At 35.4% G+C, this 17,247-nt stretch overlaps 1 long non-coding RNA gene across 4 annotated transcripts in view; it reads left to right on the plus strand.

Annotated features, from left to right (window-relative positions):
• Positions 1-17,247, plus strand: part of LOC133654972 (uncharacterized) — a 95,779-nt gene that overhangs the window by 15,424 nt on the left and 63,108 nt on the right. For 3 of the 4 annotated variants that reach the window (XR_009826917.1, XR_009826920.1, XR_009826918.1), the window contains exons 1-3: positions 3,967-4,046; positions 11,416-11,528; positions 16,014-16,161. This is a non-coding gene — a long non-coding RNA (uncharacterized LOC133654972). Of the gene's footprint in view, positions 1-3,966; positions 4,047-11,415; positions 11,529-16,013; positions 16,162-17,247 lie in introns of those variants that run through there. The other variant, XR_009826919.1, reaches the window with a different exon arrangement.

Genomic DNA, 17,247 nt, shown 5'->3' on the forward strand with positions numbered 1-17,247 from the left:
GATTTGTATTTCAAACCACCTCGGATACTATATCCTCTTGAAAATGAGAGTCGAGAACGCGAAATGGACATTCACAGTGACTTTTATCTCCATGACAATACATCGGCGAAGCACTTTAGCTACGGAGCTAACGTGATAGCATCGGGCTTAAGTGCAGATAGAAACAAAGGAAATAAACCCCTGACTGGAAGGATAGACAAAAAATCAACAATACTATTAAACCATGGACCTGTAACTACACGGTTAATGCTTTGCAGCCTGGCGAAGCTTAACAATGCTGTTGCTAACGATGCCATTGAAGCTAACTTAGCAACGGGACTTCACAGGGCTATGCTAAAAACATTAGCTATCCAGCGATCGACGGAGCGACGAAGGACTTCACCCGATCATCCGTGCGGTCGGCGGCTAGCGTCGGATAGCGCGTCTGCTATCCAAGTCAAAGTCCTCCTGGTTGTGTTGCTGCAGCCATCCGCTAATACACCGATCCCACCTACAACTTTCTTCTTTGCAGTCTTCATTGTTCATTAAACAAATTGCAAAAGATTCACCAACACAGATGTCCAGAATACTGTGGAATTTTGCGATGAAAACCGAGCTTTTTGTATCGGATACAATATCTCCGAATACTTCCGTTTCAACGATTGACGTCACGCGCATACGTCATCATACATAGACGTTTTCAACCGGAAGTTTCGCGGGAAATTAAAATGTCACTTTATAAGTTAACCCGGCCGTATTGGCATGTGTTGCAATGTTAAGATTTCATCATTGATGTATAAACTATCAGACTGCGTGGTCGGTAGTAGTGGCTTTCAGTAGGCCTTTAATATATTAAAATGTAATCAAAATTATTGTATTTTATTGCCTTTTTTAAGTGACATTTTGTTGTATTTATTCACATTTGCAAATAAAGTATGAGTGCTACCCAAAAAAAAGCATGTACCGCCACCTTTTTTAAATTTTTTAAATCCCCTCCAAAAATCTGAACAATTAAATCTGCAAGTATCATCATCAGTATGAAAAAATTTAATTTAATCAAAATGATTGTAAAAAATCTGCCTTTTTGAAACCACTTTTTGTTTTACTTACGCATTTTCCGTATTTTATGCAGTATTACTGCCAATAAAAAAACATGCATCGCAACTATTTTTTACACCCCTGTACCCTCAAATAATCACAATACATAAATGTTAAAGTATTATAATTAATATAATAGATTTTTAAAAAATTCTACTACAAATGGCCTTTTTAAAATGGTGTTTTAATATTTATGTTTTTGCATTTCCATTCAGTATATGACTGCTATCTAAAATAAAAATAGTCCTATAGAGACAGGAAATGTCCAAATGTTTTTTTTTTCTTTGTTTTCATTGACTAATTGTAATTATACCAGACTATGGTTATCATCACACATTTCCTCACATACGGCAAGGCTGTCACTTTACAGCTACGATCCATCTCCATTGTTCCCCCCCCCGAAGAGGCTTGTTACAAATTAATTATCTGTGGTCAGCAGTCAATAATGGCGTCCTCCCCCCTCCCTGGAGACCCGCTGTTTAGCCCCCCCCCCCCCCCCCCCCCCCCCTAAAACACTCCCTGTTGACACAGGAGAACATTATTGACCAATTGATGAGCTCAGCGATTGTGCAATTGACCCTGCAGGCCATACGCACTCCGCCTGTTTGTCACCTTGCTTTTTAGTCATGAAAGCACATCTTTGCACTGCAATTGTTAAGCTCTTAGCGCAAAAACAAGCTGGATAACACCATTTTTTTGTGGTCTAATTGGATATTTTAGACGGCTATAAAAGGTGAAGAAAGCAAGTGGTGGACATCTGCTGGTACAAACCCCGTTTCCATATGAGTTGGGAAATTGTGTCAGATGTAAATATAAACGGAATACAATAATTTGCAAATCATTTTCAACCCATATTCAGTTGAATATGCTACAAAGACAACATATTTGATGTTCAAACTGATAAAAAAAAAAAAAATTTGTGCAAATAATCATTAACGTGACAAAGAAGTTGGGAAAGGTGGCAATAAATACTGATAAAGTTGAGGAATGCTCATCAAACACTTATTTGGAACATCCCACAGGTGAACAGGCAAATTGGGAACAGGTGGGTGCCATGATTGGGTATAAAAGTAGATTCCATGAAATGCTCAGTCATTCACAAACAAGGATGGGGCGAGGGTCACCACTTTGTCAACAAATGCGTGAGCAAATTGTTGAACAGTTAAAAAAAAACCTTTCTCAACCAGCTATTGCAAGGAATTTAGGGATTTCACCATCTACGGTCCGTAATATCATCAAAGGGTTCAGAGAATCTGGAGAAATCACTGCACGTAAGCAGCTAAGCCAATGCCCTTCGATCCCTATATATATATATACAGTATATATTATATACTGTATATATGTATATATATATACATATATATATATATATATATATATATATATATATATATATATATATATATATATATATATATATATATATATATATATATATATATATATATATATATATATATATATATATATATATCTCCATCCATTTTCTACCGCTTATTCCCTTTGGGGTCGCGGGGGGCGCTGGAGCCCATCTCAGGTACAATCGGGCGGAAGTCGCCATCTCATCGCAGGATATATATATATATATATATATATATATATATATATATATATATATATATAATAAAAAAATGTAACCAAAACTGTGAGTGCTGGTCCATTCTGTGAAAGCAAGCGCTTGAAAGTTCTGGCGGTACCGACGTTGAAGGGGAAAGTGATGGCGAAGAGAGAAAAAGGGGCCCGACCCCCCCTCACATCAAAGCGCTCCCCTCCAGCGGCGTCTTGTGATATTTATTTATTGAGATGATTTTGCCAGAAACCCAATGGCCCGGCTGTGCCCCCCTTCCCTCCACGGTACTCTTTGATATGTTGCCGGTTGTCCTCGGAGGAAGCGGGGTCAGGGGGAGGGTCAAGCCAGGAAGCCCCGCCCCCAGGTGGCTGGCAGCGTATTAGCGTATTGGTATCGCATACACACACACACACAGCCAGATGATGCATTGATTACCATTACAGGGCCAATTATTTGTTTCCTCCACCTTTTCGCAGGAACGCGGCTCACATCTAAAGAATATCGGATTAAGACCTCAAGAGTTTGCATCCGCCTCAACCGAGTGCAAAGTCAAAACAAGACAAAAATTGGCCCGTGTGGTGCAAAAACCTCACAAATGTACTCATTTACGCCCAAAAATGCTAGGTTTAGGCTAAGTAGCAGTCTCGTTAGCATGTGTGTATGAGTTCTGACACATTGTTTCAGTTTATGTTGCGCCTTGCTAATGCTAGCTACTAGAGATATCCGATAATATCGGCCGATAAATGCTTTAAAATGTAATATCAGAAATTATCGGTATTGTTTTTTTATTATCGGTATTGTTCTTTTTTTAATTAAATCAACATAAAAAACACAAGATACACTTACAATTAGTGCACCAACCCAAAAAAACTCCCTCCCCATTCACACTCATTCACACAAAAGGGTTGTTCTTTCTGTTATTAATATTCCGGTTCCTACATTATATATCAATATATATCAATACAGTCTGCAAGGGATACAGTCCGTAAGCACACATGATTGTGCGTGCTGCTGGTCCACTAATAGTACTAACCTTTAACAGTTAATTTTACTCATTTTTATTAGTGACTAGTTCTATGTAACTGTTTTTATATTGTTTTACTTTCTTTTTTATTCAAGAAAATGTTTTTAATTTATTGATATTGTTTTTTTAATTTTTTTTTAAAGACCTTATCTTCACCATACCTGGTTGTCCAAATTAGGCATAATAATGTGTTAATTCCACGACTGTATATATCGGTATCGGTTGATATCGGGTATCGGTAATTAAGAGTTGGACAATATCGGGATATCGGCAAAAAAAGCCATTATCGGACATCCTACTAACATAATGGCCGCCGCAATTAGAACAAAGATGAAACCCAAGACAACAGAAGTGTGACCCAAAGCAACAGCAGAGGTAGGAAAACTCATAAAAAAGCAAAAAAACTACCTATCTACTATAGCTTCTCACATATCTTATTTTTTATGCTGGCTGTTAGCATAACAGCTAGTTGTCATGCTAGCAGTATTAGCGTCCTGTATTCAGGTTACATGCACATTTGCCTATGCTGTAAATAATATGTATTTTCAAAACCCTTATCCATATGCTGTAAACAATATTATTTTCAAAACCCTTATCCATATGCTGTAAACAATATGTATTTTCAAAACCCTTATACATATGCTGTAAACAATATGTATTTTCAAAACCCTTATCCATTTTTTTCATCGATAATTTACGCCAAGGTGCCAAAACGGGCAGCGTCCACGGAGAATTCCCACGGTTCCTCAACGCACCGCGCGGCTTGTAATTTAAACTCATCCCGTCGCCGCGGTGACACATCTTGTCGACCTAGCGCATTGTCAATAATTCTTAATACAGCGTGAGGGTGACAAGCGATATTCAGATTTGCTCTGCCTCATAAACTCGCCGGCCATTCGTCGACGGCCCATCAATCAAAACATCCTCACCTGTCAGCCATATTTGAATAGGAGGCGGCGCTCGGGTGACCTCGGACGAATCGGCAAGTGGGACAATAAATACAATATTTAATACGTATATATATAAAACAATTCTATTATTGTTTCATTTGTGTTATATATTTGTTAATAATATTCATTTGCTTCAAAAATGTGTGCTTTATTAAAAATAATTTTTCATTTATAAATGTTTACATATTTATATATGTGCTTTATTCTTTATATGACGAAATTACTGTTGTTTTTTAAAATTAAATGTTATTAATCTTACAAGCCAAAACAAGTCGTTATGGGCAAAAAATATACTATATATATATTTTTAAAATTATTTTTACATCTAAATTAGGGCTGCAACTAACGATTAATTTGATAATCGATTAATCTGTCGATTATTACTTAGATTAATCGATTAATAATCGGATAAAAGAGACAAACTACATTTCAATCCTTTCCAGTATTTTATTGGGGAAAAAACGCATAGTGGCACCATACTTATTTTGATTATTGTTTCTCAGCTGTTTGTACATGTTGCAGTTTATAAATAAAGGTTTATAAAAAAAAAATATTAAAAAGAACAGCAACAATTTGTTTTGCCTCTGCGCATGCGCATAGCATAGATCAACGAATCGATGACTAAATTAATCGCCAACTATTTTTATAATTGATTTTAATCGATTAGTTGTTGCAGCCCTAATCTAAATTAATTTTTCACTTTAACTTGTCTTTTGTTGCGCATTTGTTTTATTTGTATTATTTTGATCATATTTATATCATATTATGCAATACTAATTATTATTAATAATCATCATCGGTGATGCTAAAATTTGATCCCGTTTGTAATTTTGAACATATTTTCATTATAATTAGTTGTTTCTTTTAATAAAATTTTAATTTGGTTCTTTATATTATTTTCACTTTAAAATTTTACATTTTAATCATACAATGTTCATAATTATTATGAATATTCTGGAAAAAGTAGTTATTGGCAAACATTGGGGATGCTAAAGTTTGCTTTTTTGTATTATAATTGATATTTTCCTTATCAATTAGTTTATTTTATATTTATTTGGTTCTGTATAATGATTGATTAAAAATGATTGATTTGTTTTTATTGTACAATGTTCATCATTGTTATGAATATTCTGAAACAAGTACTTATTGTCAAACATTGGTGATGCTAAAGTTTGCTCCATGTTGTATTTGAAATTATATATTCTTTATTAATTAGTTATTAGTTGTTTTTCATTTGGTTCTTTATTTTATTTATTTTTTAAAGAAAATATTCATTATTATTATTATTCATATTCTGAAAAATACTTCACTGACAAAGATTGCTATTTTTTTTAAATGATCATACATTACTTGACATATGGATTTTTACCATCATTTCACCATAATAATATTTTTTATTATGGCATATTCATGCCATTATTATTGTCATTATTGACCATTTTTCCAGTGGTAAATATGTTGACAAGACGTTTAATGGATTAGATGAAGATAAACACAGAGCAAACATGACAAGGTGACAATCAGCGTCCATCTTTCTTGGCACTAAACATCAATACGACGCGGCGCTAATTGAAGGAGTGCAAACAATAATCTATGCCAGCGTTCAACACTGAGCGATTGTCTGTGTATGACGGGGAACACAGAAGATGAAGATGGATACGAGGGACAACATGGAGGGAGGCGTCCGCACGCCTCCCTCCATGTTCATGCATGAGATTCAAAGGAGGAGGGAATCAAACCTGCGGTTTATCAGCACATTGGGCCAAATGGTGTCATCCATCAGGACGGACATTGTAATTTACTTTCTATTTCCTCATCAATCAAACTCGTCCATGTCAGGTGTGTGCATGCAGAACCTCCACTTACACTCGTCAACGTGATTCTATGCTAACATCAGCACTTGGCGTCCAAACACAACATTGATAAGACGTGTTTATAGTTACAAAAAAATATATTGATAAAGGAGGTGAGGGTGATGGGTCAAATGCAGAGGTTAAAGTACCACACCTATTATTATTGGTACTTTAACTTTATAAGACGTGTTTATATTTACAAAAACATGTTTATCTTTACAAGGACTATGTCGATAAGATGTGTTTATATTTACAAAAAATATGTTTATATTTACAAAGACTATATTGATGAGACATGTTTATATTTACAAAGACTATATTGATAAGACGTGTTTATATTTACAAAAAACATGTTTATACAAAGATTATATTGATAAGACGTATTCATATTTACAAAAACATGTTTATCTTTGCAAGGACTATATTGATAAGACGTGTTTATATTTACAAAAAACATGTTTATCTTTACAAGGACTATATTGATAAAACGTGTTTATATTTACAAAAAATATGTTTATATTTACAAAGACTATATTGATGAGACATGTTTATATTTACAAAGACTATATTGATAAGACGTGTTTATATTTACAAAAAACATGTTTATACAAAGATTATATTGATAAGACATGTTTATATTTACAAAAACGTGTATCTTTACAAGGACTATATTGATAAGACGTGTTTATATTTACAAAAACATGTTTATCTTTACAAGGACTATATTGATAAGACGTGTTTATATTTACAAAAAAACATGTTTATCTTTACTAGGACTACATTGATAAGACGTGTTTATATTTACAAAAAACATGTTTATATTTACAAAGACTATATTGATGAGACATGTTTATATTTACAAAGACTATATTGATAAGACGTGTTTATATTTACAAAAAACATGTTTTATACAAAGATTATATTGATAAGACGTATTTATATTTACAAAAACATGTTTATCTTTACAAGGACTATATTGATAAGACGTGTTTATATTTACAAAAACATGTTTATCTTTACAAGGACTATATTGATAAGACGTGTTTATATTTACAAAAAACATGTTTATCTTTACAAGGACTATATTGATAAAACATGTTTATATTTACAAAAAATATGTTTATATTTACGAAGACTATATTGATGAGACATGTTTATATTTACAAAGACTATATTGATAAGACGTGTTTATATTTACAAGAAACATGTTTATACAAAGATTATATTGATAAGACGTGTTTATATTTACAAAAACGTGTATCTTTACAAGGACTATATTGATAAGACGTGTTTATATTTACAAAAACATGTTTATCTTAACAAGCACTATATTGATAAGACGTGTTTATATTTACAAAAACATGTTTATCTTTATAAGGACTATATTGATAAGACGTGTTTATATTTACAAAAAACATGTTTATCTTTACTAGGACTACATTGATAAGACGTGTTTATATTTACAAAAAACATGTTTATATTTACAAAGACTATATTGATGAGACATGTTTATATTTACAAAGACTATATTGATAAGACGTGTTTATATTTACAAAAAAACATGTTTATACAAAGATTATATTGATAAGACGTGTTTATATTTACAAAGACTTATATTGATGAGACATGTTTATATATACAAAGACTATATTGATAAGACGTGTTTATATTTACAAAAAACATGTTTATACAAAGATTATATTGATAAGACGTGTTTATATTTACAAAAACATGTTTATCTTTACAAGGACTATATTGATAAGACGTGTTTATATTTACAAAAAACATGTTTATCTTTACTAGGACTACATTGATAAGACGTGTTTATATTTACAAAAAACATGTTTCTACAAAGATTATATTGATAAGACGTGTTTATATTTACAAAAACATGTGTATCTTTACAAGGACTATATTGATAAGACGTGTTTATATTTACAAAGACTATATTGATAAGACGTGTTTATATTTACAAAAAACATGTTTATACAAAGATTATATTGATAAGACGTGTTTATATTTACAAAAACATGTTTATCTTTACAAGGACTATATTGATAAGACGTGTTTATATTTACAAAAAACATGTTTATCTTTAATAGGACTACATTGATAAGACGTGTTTATATTTACAAAAAACATGTTTATATTTACGAAGACTATATTGATGAGACATGTTTATATTTACAAAGACTATATTGATAAGACGTGTTTATATTTACAAAAAACATGTTTATACAAAGATTATATTGATAAGACGTGTTTATATTTACAAAAACATGTGCATCTTTACAAGGACTATATTGATAAGACGTGTTCATATTTACAAAAAACATGTTTATATTTACAAAGACTATATTGATAAGACGTGTTTATATTTACAAAAAACATGTTTATACAAAGATTATATTGATAAGACGTGTTTATATTTACAAAAACATGTGCATCTTTACAAGGACTATATTGATAAGACGTGTTCATATTTACAAAAAACATGTTTATATTTACAAAGACTATATTGATAAGACATGTTTATATTTACAAAAAACATGTTTATATTTACAAAGACTATATTGATAAGACATGTTTATATTTACAAAGACTATATTGATAAGACGTGTTTATATTTACAAAAAACATGTTTATACAAAGATTATATTGATAAGACGTGTTTATATTTACAAAAACATGTGCATCTTTACAAGGACTATATTGATAAGACGTGTTCATATTTACAAAAAACATGTTTATATTTACAAAGACTATATTGATAAGACATGTTTATATTTACAAAAAACATGTTTATATTTACAAAGATTATATTGATAAGACGTGTTAATATCTACAAAACATATTTCCGACTACACAAGGTATTTATGTTTGCTTTAATTTCCTTCCAGACGATTTGAATATGACCTTTGTCAAATGTCATATTTTTACGTCTCTCATTGTGTTAGTTTATAAATGTATTGTTTTATTACCAACCAACTACAACATTGTTCCTGGGAAATACGGTGATAGTTATTGTCCATTTATACTGGATTATGAAAAATAATAACAGGATTATGTCGACAACTTCTCAAATCAATGTCCACAATCTTCTAGTGTAAAAAAAAAAAAAACAGTGAAGTTGGCACCTTGTGTAAATGGTAAATAAAAACAGAATACAATGATTTGCAAATCCTTTTCAACTTTTCAACTGAATAGACAGCAAATACAAGATATTTAACGTTCGAACTGGTAAACTTTGTTATTTTTTGCAAATATTAGCTCATTTGGAATTTGATGCCTGTAACATGTTTCAAAAAAGCTGGCACAAGTGGCAAAAAAGACTGAGAAAGTTGAGGAATGCTCATCAAACACTTATTTGGAACATCCCACAGGTGAACAGGCTAATTGGGAACAGGTGGGTGCCATGATTGGGTATAAAAGCAGCTTCCATGAAATGCTCAGTCATTCACAAACAAGGATGGGGCGAGGGTCACCACTTTGTGAACAAATGTGTGAGCAAATTGTCGAACAGTTTAAGAACATTTCTCAACGAGCTATTGCAAGGAATTTAGGGATTTCACCATCCACGGTCCGTAATATCATCAAAAGGTTCAGAGAATCTGGAGAAATCACTGCACGTAAGCGATGATATTACGGACCTTCGATCCCTAAGGCGGTACTGCATCAAAAACCGACATCATTGTGTAAAGAATATCACAACATGGGCTCAGGAGCACTTCAGAAAACCACTGTCAATAATTAAAGTTTGTCGCCACATCTGTAAGTGCAAGTTAAAACTCAACTATGCAAAGCCAAAGCCATTTATCAACAACACCCAGAAACGCCGCTGGCTTCGCTGGGCCCGAGCTCATCTAAGATGGACTGATGCAAAGTAGAAAAGTGTTCTTGGAAACTGTGGACGTCGTGTCCGCCGTAACAAAGAACAAAAAAAACACCTGGATTGTCCAAGCGCAAAGTTTAAAAGCCAGCATCTGTGATGGTATGGGGGTGTATTAGTGCCCAAGGCATGGGTAACTTACACATCTGTGAAGGCAACATTAATGCTGAAAGGTACATACAGGTTTTGGAGCAACATATGTTGCCATCCAGGCAATGCTATCATGGACGCCCCTGCTTATTTCAGCAAGACAATGCCAAGCCACGTGTTACAACACCGTGGCTTTATAGTAAAAGAGTGCTGGTACTAGACTGGCCTGCCTGTAGTCCAGACCGGTCTCCCATTGAAAATATGTGGCGCATTATGAAGAGTAAAACACGACAATTACGGACTGTTGAACAACTTAAGCTGTACATCAAGCAAGATTTGGAAATAATTCCACTTGAAAAGCTTCAAAAATGGGTCATCTCCGTTCCCAAACGTTTACTGGGTGTTGTTATGTAACACAGTGGTAAAAATGCCCCTGTGCCAACTTTTTTGCAATGTGTTGCTGCCATTAAATTCAAAATTAATGATTATTTGCAACAACAAAAATACGTTTCTCAGTTCAAACATTAAATATTTTGTCTTTGAAGTCTATTCAATTGAATATAAGTTGAAAAGGATTTGCAAATCATTGCATTCTGTTTTTATTTACCATTTACACAACGTGCCAACTTCACTGGTTTTGGGTTTTATAAAAAAAAAAAAACACCCGCTGAAAGAGGACTTCTTATGCAAAACCAATTTTTCTAACCTACTGGAGCATGTTTTTGTGTATTTGGGTTCTGTATAAGTCCAGCATATATGAAATCAAACCATGAAGGCATGGCGGAGATATTTATAAAACAATCAAACTTCCTCCAAACGAGCTGTTTGGAATTTGCCCAATTTGTGACGTCGTTGGATATCTCCATATATGGTAAAGATTTACCCAGAGAGCTTTGTGTGAGTCCGATGTTGTAGTAGTCAATCGGTTCTTTCTTTTTCTCTATCCTCTTGTTGTGTGGCAGACTGGCTCGTACATGCACATGCAGGAAGTGCTAAAACCTACAACATGGCCGACGGGGAGAAGACGCTGTCGAAGTGAAGGCATGTACATAAGACCGCTCATCCTGAAGAGACGGTGAGGAAGGGACTTGAAGATGGTCTGTAAAACCCAATCTATGCAACATTTTGACCCAAAAACCACCATTACATGTTATGTAGGACGTGTTTCAATGTAGACACACTATCATAAGTCGACATCCATCTATTCATCCATCCATTTTTACATGCGTCCATCTATTCATCCAGTTATCCACCCATCCGTTATGGCCTGGCTCCATCCACTCTTTTACTCATCCATCCAACCGTCTTTTCATCCATACACATTTCTACCCATCAATCATCCATCCTTTCATCTACCCATTCAGCCATTCATCCTTCTATCCATCCACCCAACCGTCTTATCTATTCATCCATCTGCCCATTCGTCCAACCGTATAGCTATTCATCCATCCAGCCACTCTTCAAGCCATCCAACCGGCTATTCCTCTTTCTACCTATCCATGCATCTACCCTTTCACCATCCATCCATTCTTCTGTCTACCCATGCATATATCCTTTCATCATCCAACCATCTATCTATCATCGATTTAGCTCCACCATCCATCCATTCATCTATCATCCATCCTTCTATCTATCCATGCATCTATCCTTCCACCATCCATCCATTCATCTATGATCCATCCTTCTATTTATGCATCTATAGTTCCACCATCCATCCGTTCATCTATCATCCATCCTTCTATCTATCCATGTGTCTATCCTTCCACCATCCATCCATTCATCCCTAATCCATCCTTCTATTTATGCATCTATAGTTCCACCATCCATCCGTTCATCTATCATCCATCCTTCTATCTATCCATGTGTCTATCCTTCCACCATCCATCCATTCATCCCTAATCCATCCTTCTATTTATGCATCTATAGTTCCACCATCCATCCGTTCATCTATCATCCATCCTTCTATCTATCCATGTGTCTATCCTTCCACCATCCATCCATTCATCCCTAATCCATCCTTCTATTTATGCATCTATAGTTCCACCATCCATCAGTTCATCTATCATCCATCCTTCTATCTATCCATGCATCTATCCTTCCACGTCCATCCGTTCAACCACCATTCAATCTACCCATGCATTTATCCTTCTACCATCCATCCGTTCATCTATCATCCATCCTTCTATCTATTTATGCATCTATCCTTCCACCATCCATCTGTTCATCTATCATCCATCCTTCTATCTATTCATGCATCTATCCTTCCACCATCCATCCATTCATCTATGATCCATCCTTCTATTTATGCATCTATAGTTCCACCATCCATCCGTTCATCTATCATCCATCCTTCTATCTATCCATGCGTCTATCCTTCCACCATCCATCCATTCATCCCTAATCCATCCTTCTATTTATGCATCTATAGTTCCACCATCCATCAGTTCATCTATCATCCATCTTTCTATCTATCCATACATCTATCCTTCCACATCCATCCGTTCAACCACCATTCAATCTACCCATGCATTTATCCTTCTATCATCCATCCGTTCATCTATCATCCATCCTTCTATCTATTAATGCATCTATCCTTCCACCATCCATCTGTTCATCTATCATCCATTTTTCCATCTATCCATGCATCTATCCTTCCACCATCCATCTGTTCATCTATGATACATCCTTCTATTTATGCATCTATAGTTACACCGTTCATCCATCATCCATCCTTCTATCTATCCATGCATCTATCCTTCCACCATCCATCCATTCATCTATGATCCATCCTTCTTTTTATGCATCTATAGCTCCACCATCCATCCGTTCATCTATCATCCATCCTTCTATCTATCCATGCATCTATCCTTCCAACATCCATCCATTCATCTATGATCCATCCTTCTATTTATGTATCTATAGTTCCACCATCCATCCGTTCATCTATCATCCATCCTTCTATTTATTAATGCATCTATCCTTCCACCATCCATCTGTTCATCTATCATCCATTTTTCCATCTATCCATGCATCTATCCTTCCACCATCCATCTGTTCATCTATGATACATCCTTCTATTTATGCATCTATAGTTACACCGTTCATCCATCATCCATCCTTCTATCTATCCATGCATCTATCCTTCCACCATCCATCCATTCATCTATGATCCATCCTTCTTTTTATGCATCTATAGCTCCACCATCCATCCGTTCATCTATCATCCATCCTTCTATCTATCCATGCATCTATCCTTCCAACATCCATCCATTCATCTATGATCCATCCTTCTATTTATGTATCTATAGTTCCACCATCCATCCGTTCATCTATCATCCATCCTTCTATCTATCCATGCATCTATCCTTCCACCATCCATCCATTCATCCCTAATCCATCCTTCTATTTATGCATCTATAGTTCCACCATCCATCAGTTCATCTATCATCCATCCTTCTATCTATCCATGCATCTATCCTTCCACACCCATCCGTTCAACCACCATTCAATCTACCCATGCATTTATCCTTCTACCATCCATCCGTTCATCTATCATCCATCCTTCTATTTATTAATGCATCTCTCCTTCCACCATCCGTCTGTTCATCTATCATCCATCCTTCTATCTATCCATGCATCTATCCTTCCACCATCCGTCCGTTCATCTATGATCCATCCTTCTATTTATGCATCTATAGTTCCACCATCCATCATCCATCCTTATATCTATCCATGTATCAATCCATCCATCCATTCATCTATGATCCATCCTTCTATTTATGCATCTGTAGTTACACCATCCATCTGTTGATCTATCATCCATCCTTCTCTCTATCATAAATAATAAATGATAAATGGGTTGTACTTGTATAGCGCTTTTCTACCTTCAAGGTACTCAAAGCGCTTTGACAGTATTTCCACATTTACCCATTCACACACACATTCACACACTGATGGCGGGAGCTGCCATGCAAGGCGCTAACCAGCAGCCATCAGAGGCAAAGGGTGAAGTGTCTTGCCCAAGGACACAACGGACGTGACTAGGAAGGTAGAAGGTGGGAATTGAACCCCAGTAACCAGCAACCCTCCGATTGCTGGCACAGCCACTCTACCAACTTCGCCACGCCGTCCCATCCGTACATATATCCTTCCACATCCATCCGTTCAACCACCATTCACTCTACCCATGCATTTATCCTTCTACCATCCATCCATCCATTCATCTGTCATCCATCCTTCTATCTATTTATGCATCTATCCTTCCACCATCCATCAGTTCATCTATCATCCATCCTATCTATTTATGCATCTATCCTTCCACAATCCATCAGTTCATCTATCATCCATCCTTGTATCATGCATCTATCCTTCCACCATCCAACCGTTTGTCTATTATCCATCCTTCTATCATGTGTCTTTTCACCATCCATCCATTCATTTATCATGCATCCTTCTATCTATCCATGCATCTATCCTTCTAATCTATTTATGCATCTATCCTTCCACCATCCATCCGTTCATCTGTCATCCAATCTATCCATGCATATATCCCTCCACCATCCATCCATTCATCTATCATCCAACCTTCTATCTATCCATGCATCTATCCTTCCACCATGCATCTATCCTTCCACCATTCATCCGTTCGTCTGTAATCCATCATCCAATCTATCATGCGTCTATCTTTCCACGATCCATCCATTCATCTATCATCCATCCTTCTATCTATCCATCCATGCATCTATCCTTCCACCATCCGTCGTTCATCTATCATCCATCCTTATATCACGTATCAATACATCCACCATCCATCCTTCTATCTATCCATGCATCTGTCCTTCCCCATCCATCCGTTCATCTACCATCTATCTGTCCATTCATCTGCCTATCCATTCATCCGTCTACCTATCCATCCAACCATGCATCCACCTCTGTACTCAGCATGTTCCTGCAACAACATCTGCCGCTGCTTCCTGATCGATAAGTAGTGTGAAACAGGAAGTGGTGTCGATCCGAAAAGTCCAATGGCTCTGTGAACGTGATGATGGATGACAGCTTTCTGTCGTCAATCCTCATCAAAGTCGGTTCCGCTCGGATCTAACCAGAGAATCAGCGCATTGAATAGATTTTTTTTTTTGCTCTTTAAACAAATGAATGTGGCTTCTGTCTGCAAAAGTGAGGACTCACAGTTGATGAAATATGCAAACACACACACACACACACACACACACACACACACACACACACACACACACACACACACACACACACAGGCAGTGTTGGATTCTTTGTCATGCAGCTAGCTGGCATGCAGCGAGTGTGTGCTGGGAGATGTTCTAAGAGCTCCTCTTACTTTGTGCCAGCTCGGCTTTGCCCAAGTGGCTTTGCCTTTAAGTTCCCCCATCTGCTTGTCTTCACATTATCTCGCTCCAGGGCAGGCACCTTGCCTAAAATACACACACACACACTTTCATCTTTCTGCTGATGACGCACATTTTCACTTGTGTGTGTAGCCCACACACACACACACACCTTATCCCTACCTCCTTTTTCATTTTAGAGGCAAAAATCAAGAGCCGGCCTCCGGAGAGAGAGAGAGAGAGAGAGAGAGAAGGCCGCTAACTTCCTCGGAGCGTTGTGATCATCTTCATCATCCCGATCGGATCTGCCGTGGAGCTCGGGAGGACGTCAGGGAGCGAACATCTCAGGTGGTTTGCGTCAGATGAGATCATTTTTAGTTAATCCAGGTGTGAGCTTGCTGAACAAGCGGAGTGGAAACAAGAGAGAACAGTGGTGCAGTGGTTAGCGCTCTTGCACCACAGGGTCTAAAAATGTTTTTGTTTTGGAATTCTTAGCAGTGACGAAAAGACACATTAGCGTCATTACTTGTAAAATGGTGCTATCCCCCCCCCCCCCAAAAAATACAACTAGCCAATCAGAAGCACAAAGAAAGTAATTTCCTGGAAAAGACACAATAACATTGCTCAAAAATGTTTATTATGTCTTCTTATTCATATACTTTTTGAAATGTTCTTGTTATCCGACCATATTTTTGGTAAAGATTAGATTCCATCTAATATACCGAAAATATGGTCGGATTACAAGAAAATTTAAAAAAGTAGTCATTATAACAGCAACGGCAGATAAAATAGGAATCTTGGGTACTTTTGTTAAAAATGTGGGCAAAAGTAAGATGAGAAACAAAAATATTAAAAATAAAAATCAGTGATGCTGTAAATAGATAGAATAATAATAGAACACAAGCAAAAATGTAAAATCCATTTTAAAAAAGGTTAAAAACTTATTTTTTCTAAAAGTTTTACAGTGACTGAACCATAACGTGTTGAAGAAAGGCCTCAAAATAATCTATTGATATAAAAAATCTCAACATAATAAAGAAAATCGGAGTATAAAAATGTAATACTGACATATAATACGTATAAATACATATTTAAAACTACTAAAAATAATAATATTTTTAAACTGACAATAAGCCAATCAGATGCCTGAAAAACGCAATTTCTTGGGGGAAAAAAACAAAGCAAAGGTAAATCATAAAGGAATAATAAGTAGTCTAAAAGTGTGATTAAAAACATTGGGAAAAAAGACAATGATAAAGTTAAACAGAAAATAAATAGGTTAGATAAAATAAATGTACAAAATGTTATTTATTTTAGATTTTATGAAAGTTAAAAAAATATTTCAAAAGCATACAAATGTTGGAAATACACCCTGTGCATGTTGCGAGCTTTTTCTAAAGTTGACAAACAGAAAATAACAATGCTTAAATAAAA

Source organism: Entelurus aequoreus, linkage group LG08, assembly GCF_033978785.1.
Source record: "Entelurus aequoreus isolate RoL-2023_Sb linkage group LG08, RoL_Eaeq_v1.1, whole genome shotgun sequence".
NCBI lineage: Eukaryota > Metazoa > Chordata > Actinopteri > Syngnathiformes > Syngnathidae > Entelurus > Entelurus aequoreus.